The sequence below is a fragment of the Sorex araneus genome, chromosome X (genome assembly GCF_027595985.1).
Source record: "Sorex araneus isolate mSorAra2 chromosome X, mSorAra2.pri, whole genome shotgun sequence".
NCBI lineage: Eukaryota > Metazoa > Chordata > Mammalia > Eulipotyphla > Soricidae > Sorex > Sorex araneus.
The window spans coordinates 359,131,075-359,145,649 of record NC_073313.1 but is presented as its reverse complement, the minus strand read 5'-3'; the positions used below and the strand labels follow the sequence as shown (position 1 = coordinate 359,145,649).

General features: G+C 48.8%; 1 protein-coding gene across 11 annotated transcripts in view; it reads right to left on the bottom strand.

Moving 5' to 3' along the window:
• Positions 1-4,160, bottom strand: part of NCOA1 (nuclear receptor coactivator 1) — a 216,641-nt gene extending 212,481 nt beyond the window's left edge. For 7 of the 11 annotated variants that reach the window (XM_055122558.1, XM_055122563.1, XM_055122564.1 and 4 more), the window contains exon 1: positions 3,825-4,160. The gene's annotated coding sequence lies outside the window, so the exon portion shown is untranslated. Of the gene's footprint in view, positions 1-331; positions 594-1,552; positions 1,692-2,619; positions 2,841-3,258; positions 3,504-3,824 lie in introns of those variants that run through there. The other 4 variants (XM_055122561.1, XM_055122562.1, XM_055122559.1 and 1 more) reach the window with 4 other exon arrangements.
• Positions 4,161-14,575: the final 10,415 nt, after the last annotated feature.

The window sequence follows — 14,575 nt, the reverse complement described above, 5'->3', positions numbered from 1 at the left end:
GCCTCAGGAATAATTTCTCTTATCCAAGCATTATCCTGGCAATATGCAGTAATTTCTATAATCTGTATTAACCCAAACACTGTGCACCCACAAAACTTTGTACAGAATTAAACCTTATACCTCGAGTGAAGCAACCCAGAACAGTATGGCTTCCTGGTGATTTTAGGACCTCTGACTCCCCAAGTTGAGAAAAGGCAAGGTCGAAACTAAAAATATAAAGAAAGAAGGCTTCCACCAATCCTTACTCCAATAGAGAGAATCATCCATGAGAAATAATTAAGAACTAAACTACTGGTTTTCTGAGAGAGAAGCAATAAAAGTTCTCGCCTACCGTCAAATCCAGAGAGTTTTCAACCTCTGTGCACCTCCCAAACAGCACAGGTCCTTCAATCGGGAGTTGAAAACCACTGGCCAACTTGAAGTGGGCAGGAAAGTTGCACACAGCAGGGAGTAATGTGTACAATTCAGCAGCCCACAGGAGATACAGTGCATTGTCATTCAGCTTCCACACTCGCCTGTGAGCCTGGTATTTGTAGGTAATGGGAAAAGGAGACCACCACAGTATTTCTGGGCCCGTGCCAGATAAACAGTTGATGGCCCTCTGAGAATTCCTGCGATTATAATATATAGAAGGCAAAAATCACTGCCTAAACGATAATGAGCATCCTGGGGAATCTCCTCCTCCACCCAGGCCCTCAGGCGATTCTCCGGGAGGCGGAAGCTGCTGTGTGCTGGTACCGGCCTCCCATACTTTCCCCAAAATGAAAGCTAGACCAGGCCAGGTGATTTAAAGCTAACTAAATCCCAAAGATATGCAACCAATAGTCAAACAACCCCTCCCTGAGGGGTAAGGCAAACACACACGCACTACAAAAGGCTAGAGAGAAAGTATGGTGGATAGGGTGCTAATGCAGGTTTGGTTCCCTCACACCACATAGATGACACCTGAGCAGTCAGGTGTGGCCCAATCACCCACCCAATTCCCCCCTCCAAAAAAAAAAAACAAAAAAAAAAAACAAGAAGAAGAAGAAGAAAACACAAAGTAAAGAAACAGAGAGGAACCGGCTCAGAGAATGCATGCTAAATTAATGACCACAAAAAAAAAAAAAAAAAAAAAGGGAAGACTCAAATGCCCTGGAAAAACACGACCGTTTTTTCTGGAACAGAACTCTACTTTGATCTATACAGTTTAATTGAAGAAAGATTCCCAAGGAAGCTCCAATATCCTATCTCCACCTGCTCTACCTTTCAGCACCTCTACACAATCCCTCATCACTTAACTCAACCTTTATTCCTGGGGAAGACTGAACCCTGGATTAGCAGGATCAAGAGGACATGCAGAGAACATTCCATCCTGGGAACATCTTTAAATTATTTAGGCCTGTTTACCACCGTTCCCTATAGAGTAGAAGCATGAAAGTGTGCCAGCTCTTTCACAATATATACGAGGCAGCACCATAGCAACCCAATCCTCTGCCCACCCAAAGATTAACACATACACAGAAAACAGGAAATTCAACAAAAAATAAAGTTTGACCCTCGACTCCCTCACCAGTGAAATGTCTTTGGTAGCAGTGTCTTCCTATCACACCCACATGGCGCTACCCTTACAGCTCCCTGGAGTAAGCAAGTTCTTGGGATTATACAAACTGTTGCTTCTGTTTCCAGCCCAGATTTCTAGAAATGAAACCCTAGAATTGAGGGAAGAAAAAAAAATGTTGGCAGAAAGAGGGAGGAAAATGCATTGTCTATAATCCCAGTTTAAGTGGAACAATCACCATTAGTTCCATCAAGCACTTTTTTCCAATAAAACCACTCACCAAAAAATGCAGATCTGAAAAACTCCCTTGGCTTAAACCACACACAGAGCAATTTAATAGACACAATTCTACAGATTTTTTTTTCCTCATAAAGAAATAAGGAAGAGATTATAAACCAGGCATTCAAGTTTTGCACATTAAACATCAAACTTCATTATTGCTTAATAAAATGAATAAACAGGGAAAATGCCTAACCCCTCCAAATCAAACACCTGTTCTTATCAATTAGCACCCCTCCGTTTTTCTCTCCAACCCCCATCTTCCCTTCTTAGTCCCCCTCCTCCCCTCCCACCCCGTTTTGATCCACTGATTCCCAAAGGATAAAGTCTGAAAGAGAAATAGAAGGGGAAAACATTTCAGACACAGGTTCACAAAACCAAATTAGACCTTTCCACGGGGCACAAGAGATAAAATAGAAACACTTACAATTTTATCTAGTTCACTGAACGCCCATTTATTAAGTGGAATCAAGCCCCATGGCTACCTTTAACCCAAAACTATTTCTAGTGCGTGAGCCAAAAGACCCAAGCAAATACTTTTCTTTGCACATTATTCTCAACATGAAGAAATCTGACCCCCTTCCTACTACATCACAGCTTCTGTGAAACAAGCTGAGAGGCCCCTTTGGCCAACTTTTTTTTTTTTTTTTTTTTTTGAAACTAACCTCCAACCAATTCCAGAAGAGGAGACAAACCTCAAACACAGTTAACCCTTGAAATCCACCCCTTCCACAGCACAGCCCGCTGCACCAACGCTGGGGCGAATTCCTCATCCCCCCAGCGCAAACCTCGGCCCTCACCAATCATCGCCACCGAGATTACTCCTGGCATCCACCGAGGGTGCCGGGGCATGCGACTCACTCGGGAGCCCTTCATTCACCGCCATCGCACGCGACGTGCAACACGCACGGTCCCCGGGCCCCCTTCTCTCCACCCAAGGGCACCTGCCCCTCCCCGCCGCCCGGTCAGGGGGAGGGGGCGAAGGGGGGCTCGGAACCCCCCACGGTGAAAGTTTGCCTCCCCACGAAACTCTGCAGCCACGGCACCCGGGGCTGTCCTCGCACGGCAGGCTTTATTGTCAGGCCCGCCGTGTCCCCGTCCCACCCCCCGCCCCCGCCACCACCCCGCACCCAGCAACGCGGCGTGTGCAGCCCCGGGGGAGGGACTGGCCGCTTTTATAAAAATTTAAAAGAAAAAAAAAATCCCAACCCGAACCATCTCGGGGTGGTGACGAAGAAGCCGGGACCCGGGGGTTCGCTTTCCCTTCCGAGAGTCTAAGCCCGCGGTTCGACCCGCCGCTGCCCACCGCCGCCGCCGCCGCCGCCGCCCCCGCCGCCCCCGCCCGCGCGCGCGGGTCCGCCGCCCCCTTGCTGGCCCCGCGGCAGCGGCCCCCCGAGCCCCGGGGGCGGCCCACGCCGCCGGCGCGATCCCGCGGCTACCTCGGCAGCCGGCCCGGGGTTGCCGGGGGACCCTGCAGCGCCGTCGGGGGTCGCGCAGCGCCGGAGGCGCGCCGCGGGCATCCCCATTTCACAGCCGGGGCAGGCGAGACTCGCCCAGGCGCACGGGCTTGGCCAAGGTCACCGCGCTCGAGCCGGGCCCGGCCGAGGGGCGCCCGCGCCGACTTCCGGCTCCCCCTCTCGGCGGCGGCGGCGGGCTCGGGGCGCCGCTCCCCCGCGCCGGCGATCGCGAGCCTCGCGCCCCCTCGGCCGACTCGGGCCGGCGAGCGAGCGGGCCGGGCGGCGGCGGCGGCGGTGGCCGCCGCAACCCCCCCGGGCGCGCGCGGCCCCCCGCCGGGGCCCGTGACAGCTGCGCCCTCCGCCCCCTCCGGCCGCGCGGGGCCCCGGGAGAAGTCGCGGAAAGTGGGAGGGGGCCCGGGACGCGCGGCCAGGCGCGCGGGGGGCGGAGGGGGCGCCGGCGGCTCCCCGCCCCCTCGGGCCCGGCCGGCCGCGCGGCTCGTGACAGCTGCGCCCCCCGGGAGGCTCGGCGCCCGCCGCCCGCCACTCACCTGCCGCCGCCGCCGCCCGCGGGGCCGCGCTCGCCCGCCACCGCCGCGGCCTCCGCCGCTCCTCGGGCCGCCGCGGCGCTCCGGCCCGCTCCTCCCGGGCAGGGTCCCCCGCGGGGGGGATGCGGGAGGAAGCGGGCGCCGGCTCCGGCTCCGGCTCCGGCTCGGGGCGGCCGCGGGAAGCGGGCGGCCCAGGCGCTCGAGGCCGCGCGGCAGCCGTCTGAGGGGAGGGCTCGGCCGATCGCGTCAGACTCCCGCTCGCCGGGCCTGAGGAACAGGCATTTCAGCCGCTCTCCGCGGCCGCCATGTTCTCCTCCTCCTCCTCCTCCTCCTCCTCTTCCACCACCGCCGCCGCCACCACCTCCTCCTCCACCGCCGCCACCTCCTCCTCCTCCTCCTCCTCCCCGGCCGCCGCCGCCCCCCGCGCGGCCCCGCCCCCTCCGCGCCCCGCCCCGCCCCGCCCCGCCCGCTCCCCGCCGCCCCTGCGCCTCGGGGCTCGGCCGGGCCTCGGCGGCCCCCCGGGGCCCGCGCGCTCCGACGGCGCGGCCGGGACGGCGGCCCCCGGCCCCGGCGCCCCCCGGACCCCCGGGCCGCCGAGCGCGGAGCCGCCCCGCGCCCTCTGCCGGCCGGCCCGCCGCGGCCCGCGCCCGAGCCGAGTGTGGGAAAGGAGGCCCCGAGCCCGGCCCTGCCCTCGGGGCGGGCCCCTGACGGCCGCCAGGAAGCCGCCTCGCACCCCGGGGTGCCCGCCGCCGGGCCTCGCGTCCAGCCGGCCGCTCCCCGCGCCGGGACGCCGGCGGCGCGGCCCGAGGCCCGGGCGCGCGGGGAGGAGTCGGGCCCGGCCCGGCGCGGCCCGCCGCTAATTTGTCGTGTTACTTTGAGCCAGGAGCTTCCCGCGGGCCGCGTTTTCCCATTCTGCGAACTCGGGGAAGTAGCTGCCTCGATGGTGTCGCGGGCTCGGAGTCCGGGGGTGCGCTGGGGGGCGGGGAGGGGGCGGGGGAGGAACCCGAGCGTCTGCCCCGCTTGGTTGAGAAGATGAGGCTGACACGTCTGGGTCTGTCATCCTCTGAAGTCCCCAAAATGTCATTGGCAGCGCTGCTCCCCGCCGGGGGGCCCACACCTTTTTCTGCTTTGCCCCCCGCTCCTGCCAGTCGCTCATGGAAATGCCTTTTCCCAGCGCGTTCCTGCTCGCTGAAGGCTTTCTGGAAAGCTCCAGGCGAGCGAACGCCCGGGTCCCTGCCTCCAGGCGCTGTCCTGGGACGCGCGCAGCTCTCCCGCACCCCTGTCCCGCACCCCTGTCCCCAGCGCCCAGTCTATGCCGACCCCCCTGCTCACCTCCATGCGCCTCCCAGGCAGATCTGCTAGCTTCCAGCACTTTCTAAGGCCGTCTCTAAATTGGTATGGGGAAGAGGGGTTGGGTTTTGCCTGGTTTTGTACTTTTTTTTAGGCCACACCTGGGCTTACTTCTGAGTCTGCCCTCAGGGATCACCCCCAGCGGTGCCCTGTGGACTATGCAGTGCTGGGGGGGATGATCTAACCAGGCAAGAGGTGTAACCCCCAGCTCTCCTACCCATAACCCCGAAGTTGTGAAGCCCTTCACACCCTCTCTCCTAACTGAAATCACAGTGCCTTGGAGACCCCATCTCCCCGGCACTTCTCTGAGTCAGGGGGCCACTTTTTCCAGACCCATCCACTCTATCCTGCCATCATTTATATCCTCCGCTTCTGGACCTGCTGGTCATCCAGCCTTTTGCCCACACCCCCACCCCCACTTCTTTTAGAGGCATTCAGTTATAGGTTCACTGCACTGATACTTGATGAGCAGGCCCTGGTGCTCTTCGTTCATTCTTGCACCCCTGGCTTTTTTTCTGGACCCACACAGTACCCCTCCTCCCCCAAACAGCCAAGTCCAATTCAGGTCATCCAATGAGCCATTTGTACCAAACCTGTTTCCTGTCAGGGTCATGCTCCAGATACTGCTTAGTAGCAAACCCACTGGCCGCTGCAACTCTCCCACCGCGTGGCCTTTCTGCTAACTTCTTTTGGGTTCTAAACACTCCCTCCTCCCTGTCTATTATTTTTTGTTGTTTCCAAGACGTACCTGGCAGTACTGCAGGGATAGTCCTGGCTCTGCGCTCAGGAATCACACTCCTGGCAGTGCTCAGGACACCATACAAGGTGCGGGAATTGAACCCAGGTCTGCCTCTTGCCAGCTGTAGGTCTCTCTGACCCCGCCCCCTGTCTTCTAAGCCATTCTCCTTTCTTGTTACCTGTTTTCTGACCTTCCTTTACCAGGCACTTTCCTTGGCTTCTCCCTTCTTCTTCTTTTTTCGAACAAAGTCATAAAACATAGGAATCCTGAAGTTTCTATTTTTTCCACCTCTCACTTAGACTCACTCCGTTTATTTCCACACTCTCAACTGTTAACAACACCTGCATCTCCTTCTTCCCGCCCTCCCCACCTCCTCTGCAGCCCAATGTCTTAATTAACTTTAAAACAGCCGCTGGCCCTACAGTGTCAAGATTTTGTTGAATGATGATTGAAACCAGGTATTATTTATATTGCCATAACCCACCACAGGAGCTAAAGAAATAACTCCTTTTCTAGGGTGAGAGTCCTTCAGTGAGACTTTGTGTGTGTGTGTGTGTGTGTGTGTGTGTGTGTGTGTGTGTGTGTGTGTGTTATCCTCCTGCCTCTGTAAATCATAATCACTTGCCAAAAACAGTTAAAGCTCACTTTTTCTTTCTGTTTTATTGTGCTAAAATACACATAACAAACTGATTCATCTTTACCATCCTTAAACACATAGAGCTCAGCGGTAATAAATGCATTCCCATTGTTCTGCAGCCAACCCTACCATCATCCCCAAACTTCTTTCATCAAGTGAAACTGAAAGTTTCTACCTACTAAACAATAACTCCCCGAGCTCCCCACCCACCACATTATACTTCTGGCCTCTATGATGTGGACTGCTCTAAGTGCCTTTCATACAGTAACATTCTGCAGGACTTGTCTCTTTGTGATTGTCCTCACTACAGTATGCTCAGTATCATGCATGTTGTAGACGTGTCAGAATTCCCTTCCTTTTGAAGAAGGAAGAATCCTCCGTCATAGATAGAAGGCCACATTTGGCCCAACCTTCCATCAGTTCATGGAAATCTGGGTAACTTCCATGTTCTAGCTATTGTGTGTAATACGGCTGTAAATATAGGTGCAAATACCTCTTTGAGACCCTGATTTCAATTCTTTGATGATATATACATTGAAGTGAAATTGAGGAGTCATAGAGTAATACTATTCCTATATTTTTGAGGACCGCCCATATTGTTTCTCATACCATTTTACAGTCCTACAAACAATGCACAAAAGAGATTTAACATCTTCATAGCCTCATGAACATTTGTTGGGTTTGGTTTATTTTTTGTTTTGGGTTTTTTTTTTTTGTAGGGGAGAGAAGTGGGGTCCCCAAGCAGTTCTCAGGGGCCCCAAGGGGCAACTTCCTGAAATTTTTGGCCCAGTGTGTGAGTGGTTCAATGTGAAGGCCCCAAAATGCAGTGGTGCTAGGACCACTGGACCACCTGAGGGATGCTCAGGAGGGCCAATAGGGCTACACCCACCAGTGCTGGTATGGCAGAGGACAGCGAAAGGGCTAGACCTGGAGGTGCTGGAGAGCCATGTGGTGTCAGGGATTGAACTGGGGTCAGGCAAGGCACATGCCCTAAGCCCTATACATCTTCCTGGTCCCTACTAGGGTGTTTAAACACACACAGTACACACACACACAGTAGTAATCCTGCCCTATTGGATGTGAGACTATGGTTTGGAATGTTTCTTCCACAGTCTTAAAGTGCATTTCTGTACTGGTGAGGAATGTAGACCATCTTTCCATGGACTTAAAACTCCTTTTTTCCTCTCTTAAATGATTTTCTCTCCTCCAGTCATTTTCAATATCTCTCTGATTCCATGTGCTTTTTCTAACTAGTTCCATGTCCTAAATTTCAAATAATCCCTCTCTTCTGCAGAACGATTCAATGCAAGGATAAAAAATATTATTATTAGGTTTACTTCCTGGACCCCACAATAACCTCTCTGAAACCCATCTGCTTTAGCTATTTGAGTGAGAGTTCCTATACTCCCAAAGTACAATGCCAATCAAAAAATAGGACTGACTCCAATTAAATGGAAATGCTTTGAAGATTTATCTTTAATGAAAATGGAAGACCACACTTAACTTTTATAGCTCAGATATATCTGGGCTTAGTCCACGTCCTATTGACCCCCTCCATTAATAATAATCCTTTGGTGAAATAGAAGCATGCTAGTTATATAACCAGGATCTAAAACACACTCATTGAATTTACTCCAAAGCCAAATGGATCCCCAGTTCCGTTATATTTCTGGCTAGTATATTCAAAATGTCTTCCGCTTCTGAGACTTGAATAAAACTAACTTTGACACCCTTTTTTTCAGATAGTTTTTGTTTTGTATGATGAAACAAAAATATTCAAGCAGTAAGAAAAAAATACAAAGAGGTTTAAAAGGAAACGTTCTGGGGCTGGAGAGAGTACAGCAGGTGGTGTGTTTGTTTTGCACACAGCTAAACTGGGTTCAATCCCCGGCATCCCAGATAGTCCCCCAAGCATACCGGGAGTGATCCTTGATTACAGAGTCAGGAGTAAGCCCTGAGCACCTGCTGGTGTGGCCCCTTGAAAACAAAATAAAGGCAGCTTTCTATTTAGTCAGAAAATCACAGCGAATACCTTTCTACACGTCAACTGTGTCTATTTGCACATATAAATATAATTTAGTATTCCATTTTATGTAATAGAATCATGCTATACTGCTCATCTGTGAACCGGTCTCAATTACTATTTATCATTAAAATGCTGAGTACCCTTATGTATGTCTTTGCCTGTGTGACCTTTCAGTTTACCAGTTTCTTACTGGAAAATGTTTATGTTGTTTTGAGAGGGTTTATGTATGTGTCTGTTTACTTGTGTAAATAATGCTCTAATTCTAACCATGTCTACATACAGAGTTTGAAAATTATTTTCTTAGGTTAAATTTCATGAATGTTAGTTTTGGCTCAAATGTTTGTTTCTTTTGCTTGTTTTTGTTTGGGGGTGAGGGTACAATTGGTGGTATCAAGGCCTATTCCAGGCTCTGCACCCAAGGATAATTCCTGGAGGGGCTCAGAAGACCATATTGGGTGCCAGGGAGCCAACCCTGGCTGGCATCATGTAAGATAAGTCCTTCACCTGCTATACTATCTCTCCACCCCTTCTTTTACCACATATTTGCCAAATATACCTCCAGAAAAATTATTCCAATCTTTCTCCAAAGAACTTTTTCTAATCATTTCTATATGCCTGAGACTGTCACTGTTCCCGGCATAATCAATTCTGTGACTTTTTATTTGAATAGCCACACATTTTTTTTTACATTTGTATAAAGTAGACATGAAGGATAGGTTTCGAATTAGGCAGACAGATTTGAAATGACTGCCGCTTAGCAGCTGTGCGCCCTTCAACAAACCACTCTCACACCCCCAAGCCTTAATGTCCTCATCTGTAAAATAGGATGCTAGCAAAAGGTCGTTGCAAAGATGAAATGAAACAGTTCAGCAAAGCATTTACTTTGGTGTTCAGCCTTTGGGATTGCCCACGAGAAAGTAAAAATTAGCGCCAACTAAGAAGGTAAAAATCTTCCCAACCATTCATCAAGCTAGAAGAATAGGCCCCGATCAAGCCAGCTGCACAGTTAACAGGATGCAGTGTCCCCTAAGGACAGACCGCAGCTGTAAGTGTCTTAATAGCTGCCTTCTTCAATAGACTACCGCTTTCCCACTCACTGAGAGACTTCATTCTCCACAATCATAGATATCAGAAACTTCAGTGTATGCAATTATATCAGTTAGAATGAAACATCCGTCCCTTGCCTGGAGAATTTAAGTTCTTTTTGACAGAGATGAGGCCTTGATTTACAACGCAGGCAGAGTTTTAGGGCCAGGGATCTTCTGGACAGACATACTACATCTAACTTTATTGTATCCAAAGCAATAGAACTTGCGGCCAGCACTGCAAGTTGACCCCTTTATTCACAGAGATGCTTTAAATTGAGCCTACCCAAACACTACTTTGTTGGGGGGGGGGGGGAAGGCGTGTAATCATACTTGTAACTTGTTGCACTGTTGTCCCCGTTTCAATCTGCTCTAGCGGGCACCAGTAACATCTCCGTTGTGAGACTTTTTACTGTTTTTGGCATATCAAATATCGAATATGCCACGGGGAGCTTGCCAGGCTCTGCTGTGCGGGCGGAATACTCTTGGTAGCTTGCCAACCTCTCCGAGAGGGACAGAGGAATCGAACCCGGGTCGGCCACGTGCAAGGCAAATGCCCTACCTGCTGACTTATAGCTTGTTTCCAGAGGCAAACGGTTAGGTTGCTTCAAATTCCAAAATAATTTCAAGTTGAGCTGGTTTATTCCTAGTATACAAACAAACACTGTAAACACTACTTTTTAAAAAATGTCATCTAAACTCATCTAAACATTCCTGTCCTCTAGCAGGTATTAAGTAGCAATATTAAGTAGGGGTATTAAGTAGTATTACCTAATCATAGAGTTTAATTTGAGTATCTTATAAATTGCCTTATATTTAATTTTGTTTATTTACTTGGGATTTAGGGTGACACCCAGATCTCCAGGGGTTACTGTGGAGCCCAGGATGGAATGGGAGACTTCCACATGCAAAGCATGTGCTCTAGTCCTTTGAATGATCACCCAGCCCTAAATTGCTTCTTAACAATTCAAAAATATTATATTTTAGTTTTTGGTCTTTGGGCCACACTCAGCAGTGCCCAGGACTGTCTCCTGGCTCTGTGCTTAGGGAATCACTCCCGGCAGTGCTCAGGGAGTGCTCAGTATGTGGTACTGAGAATCAAAATCATGTTGGCCGCACACAAGGCAAGGGCCTTAACCATTGTACTATCATTTCGACCTGGAAATATTATGTTTAATTGAGCAAAGTAAATGTGTTGTTTTTTTTTGCCTCCAAAATGATACCAATTTTGAATTAAGTTTCTTTCCATCCTGATAACCCCTGAGCCTTTATTTGGGTGGTAAAACTTCTTGCCTAGGAAGTTGATTTTTTTAAGCCAAATAAATAACGTATGATGTCATAGTGTTCCATTGTGAAGCGACAGGATTTCTGATCTCTTTGCCAGGTCCTGTTGATTAGTTGCTGTAACTTGATTCCTGTACATTATGCAGCATTTCTTTTCTAAAATGGTCTTTGGTTCAACGATAATTTACTTTCAGAGCTAAGCACAGCAGGTCCTCAAATAACGTCATTTTGTTCGACATCATCATCCTCTTAAGGTGACATTGACGAGAAAAAAAATAAAGCACAATCACAGCTGATGTTGAACAAAAACATTATAAAGAAACTGCTTTTGTTATCAGGGTTTTTTTTGTTGCTGTTTTTGTTGTTGTTGTTTTTTTTTTTGCTTAAAGTCACAGCACTTATTGACAACTTTAAGTGAGGACTTACCTGTGCTCAGGTCATGTTGCTTCGTGTTAGATGGCAAATTCTTTTTTTTTTCCCAAGGGGTCGGGGGAACACACCTGGCGGTAAGTAAGCCCAGGGCTTACTCCTGGCTCTGTACTCAAAGATCACTCCTGGAGGTGCTCACAGGACCATCTGGGGTTCTGAGGATTATATCCCTGTTGGCTGGGTACAAGGCGAGTACCCTACCTGCTGTACTATCTCTTTGGCCCTAGATGGCGAATTCTTCTGACAGAAGCAACCCCAATGGCAGTGCAGGTTGAGCACAGTCAAAAGGTGATCTTCCTTTCCTGAGGGACCTGGACCCTCTTTCAGCCTCAGCAACTGTCCTCTGTCTCCTAAGATTGACATTTCCCGTGCCCATTGATCCTAACTCCGAAGATGAAGAAAATGAAACATTCCCTCAATCTCTTATGTCTGAATCTGGGGGCATTCTAATTCTCTCTGATGGATATTCGGATCATTTAAAAATTTTCCATTACTGGCAATACTCCCTAAAGCATTATACAGATTCAATGCGATCCCTATAAATATACCCATGACATTCTTCAAAGAAATGGATCAAGCAATCCTAAAATTCATATGGAATAACAAACGTCCAAGGATAGCTAAAACAATTCTTGGGAAAAAGATGATGGGAGGCATCACCATCCCCAACCTCAAACTTTACTACAAAGCAGTAACAATTAAAACAGCATGGTACTGGAACAAAGGCAGAGCCGTAGACCAATGGAACAGGGTGGAATATCCCTACACACAACCCCAAATGTATGACCATCTAATCTTTGATAAGGGAGCAAGAGAAGTGAAGTGGAGCAAGGAAAGCCTCTTTAACAAATGGTGCTGGCACAACTGGACAACCACATGCAAAAAAATGGGTTTAGACCTTGACCTGACACCATGCACAAAAGTCAGATCAAAATGGATTAAAGACCTCAACATTAGACCACAAACCATAAGGTACATTGAAGACAAGGTCGGCGAAACCCTCCACGATATTGAAGATAAGGGTATCTTCAAGGGTGACACGGAACTAAGCAATCTAGTAAAAACAGAGATCAACAAATGGGACTACATTAAACTAAAAAGCTTCTGCACCGCAAAAGATACAGTGACCAGAATACAAAGACTATCCACAGAATGGGAAAGGATATTTACACAATACCCATCAGATAAGGGGTTGATATCAATGGTATATAAAGCACTGGTTGAACTCTACAAGAAGAAAACATCCAACCCCATCAAAAAATGGGGCGAAGAAATGAACAGAAACTTTACCAAGGAAGAAATACGAATGGCCAAAAGGCACATGAAAAAGTGCTCTGCATCACTAATCATCAGAGAGATGCAGATCAAAACAACTTTGAGATACCACCTCACACCACAGAGACTAGCACACATCCAAAAGAACAAAAGCAACCGCTGTTGGAGAGGATGTGGGGAGAAAGGGACCCTTCTTCACTGCTGGTGGGAATGCCGACTGGTTCAGCCCTTCTGGAAAACAATTTGGACGACTCTCAAAAAATTAGATATTGAATTCCCATTTGACCCAGCAATACCACTGCTGGGAATATATCCCAGAGAATCAAAAAAGTACAATCGAAACAACATCTGCACATGTATGTTCATCGCAGCACTGTTTACAATAGCCAGAATCTGGAAAAAACCCGAATGCCCCAGAACGGATGACTGGTTGAGGAAACTTTGGTACATCTATACAATGGAATACTATGCAGCTGTTAGAAAAAAGGAGGTCAAGAATTTTGTAGTTAAGTGGATGGGCATGAAAAGTTTCATGCTGAGTGAAATGAGTCAGAAAGAGAGAGACAGACATAGAAAGATTGCACTCATCTATGGTATATAGAATAACAGAGTGGGAGACTAACACCCAAGAACTGTAGAAATAAGTACCAGGAGGTTGACTCCATGGCTTCGAGGCTGGCCTCACGTTCCGGGGAAAGGTCAACTCAGAGAAGCGATCACCAACTACATTGCAGTCGAAGGCCATGTGGGGGAAGGGAGTTGCGGGCTGAATGAGGGCTAGAGACTGAGCACAGCGGCCACTCAACACCTTTGTTGCAAACCACAACAGCTAATTAGAGAGAGAAAGCAGAAGGGAATGCCTTGCCACAGTGGCAGGGTGGGGTGGGGGGGAGATGGGATTGGGGAGGGTGGGAGGGACACTGGGTTTACGGGTGGTGGAGAATGGGCACTGGTGAAGGGATGGGTTCCCAAACTTTGTATGAGGGAAGTGTGAGCACAGAAGTATATAAATCTGTAACTGTACCCTCACGGTGATTCTCTAATTAAAAATAAATAAATTAAAAAAATAAATAAATAAAAATAAAAAAAAAAATAAAAATAAAAATAAAAAATAAAAAAATAAAAATTTTCCATTACTGAAAAGCACACCACAATGACTGCTTTTGTTGCACCCCTGCAGGATAACAATATCATATATTTTCCCAAGCATTAATCATGTGAAACACAGATGCCTCCCTAACATATGTAGGCTTCAATCTGCCTCGCTGGAGCGGCGGCTTCTCACTTTGGAAGTTTGAATGCCAATGCCAATTGTCTCCGTGGGAGGAATGGATTGGTGTTGCCCTGTGTCATGTGCTTCAAGGGATGCCAGATGTACCCACGCCGAAGCTTCCATAACGCCTGTGTTTCTCTCTCTCTCTCTCTCTCTCTCTCTCTCTCTCTCTCACACACACACACACACACACACACACACACACATACACACACACACTTGCTCTGTTTTATGTTGTTTTTTGGGTCACATCCAGCTGTGCTCAGAGCTTACTCCTGACTCTGTGCTCAGGGATCACTTCTGGCTGGGCTTGGAGGACCATATTGGGTGCCAGGAATCAAACCCAGGCTAACAACACACTATGCACTCTCTCTCCAGCCCCCAAACCTGCAATTTCTACAAAACAGATTCGTTCCTTCGGGTCTGTAACTTGCTATCTTAAGATGATCCTTTCAGCAAATTCTTTCTCCCTGATGAGAGTTACTGTTGAAAATTGAGAACTTACAAAGGTGAGAGATAAAAAAATAAAAATTATTTGTAACTCATGACTTATACACCATTACTGTTAACATCTTGGCATTTCCTACCTTTCTTTTCATATGCATATGTGTCAAAAAGATTGCTTTCTTTTTATTTTACTATTTTGGGTTTTTTTG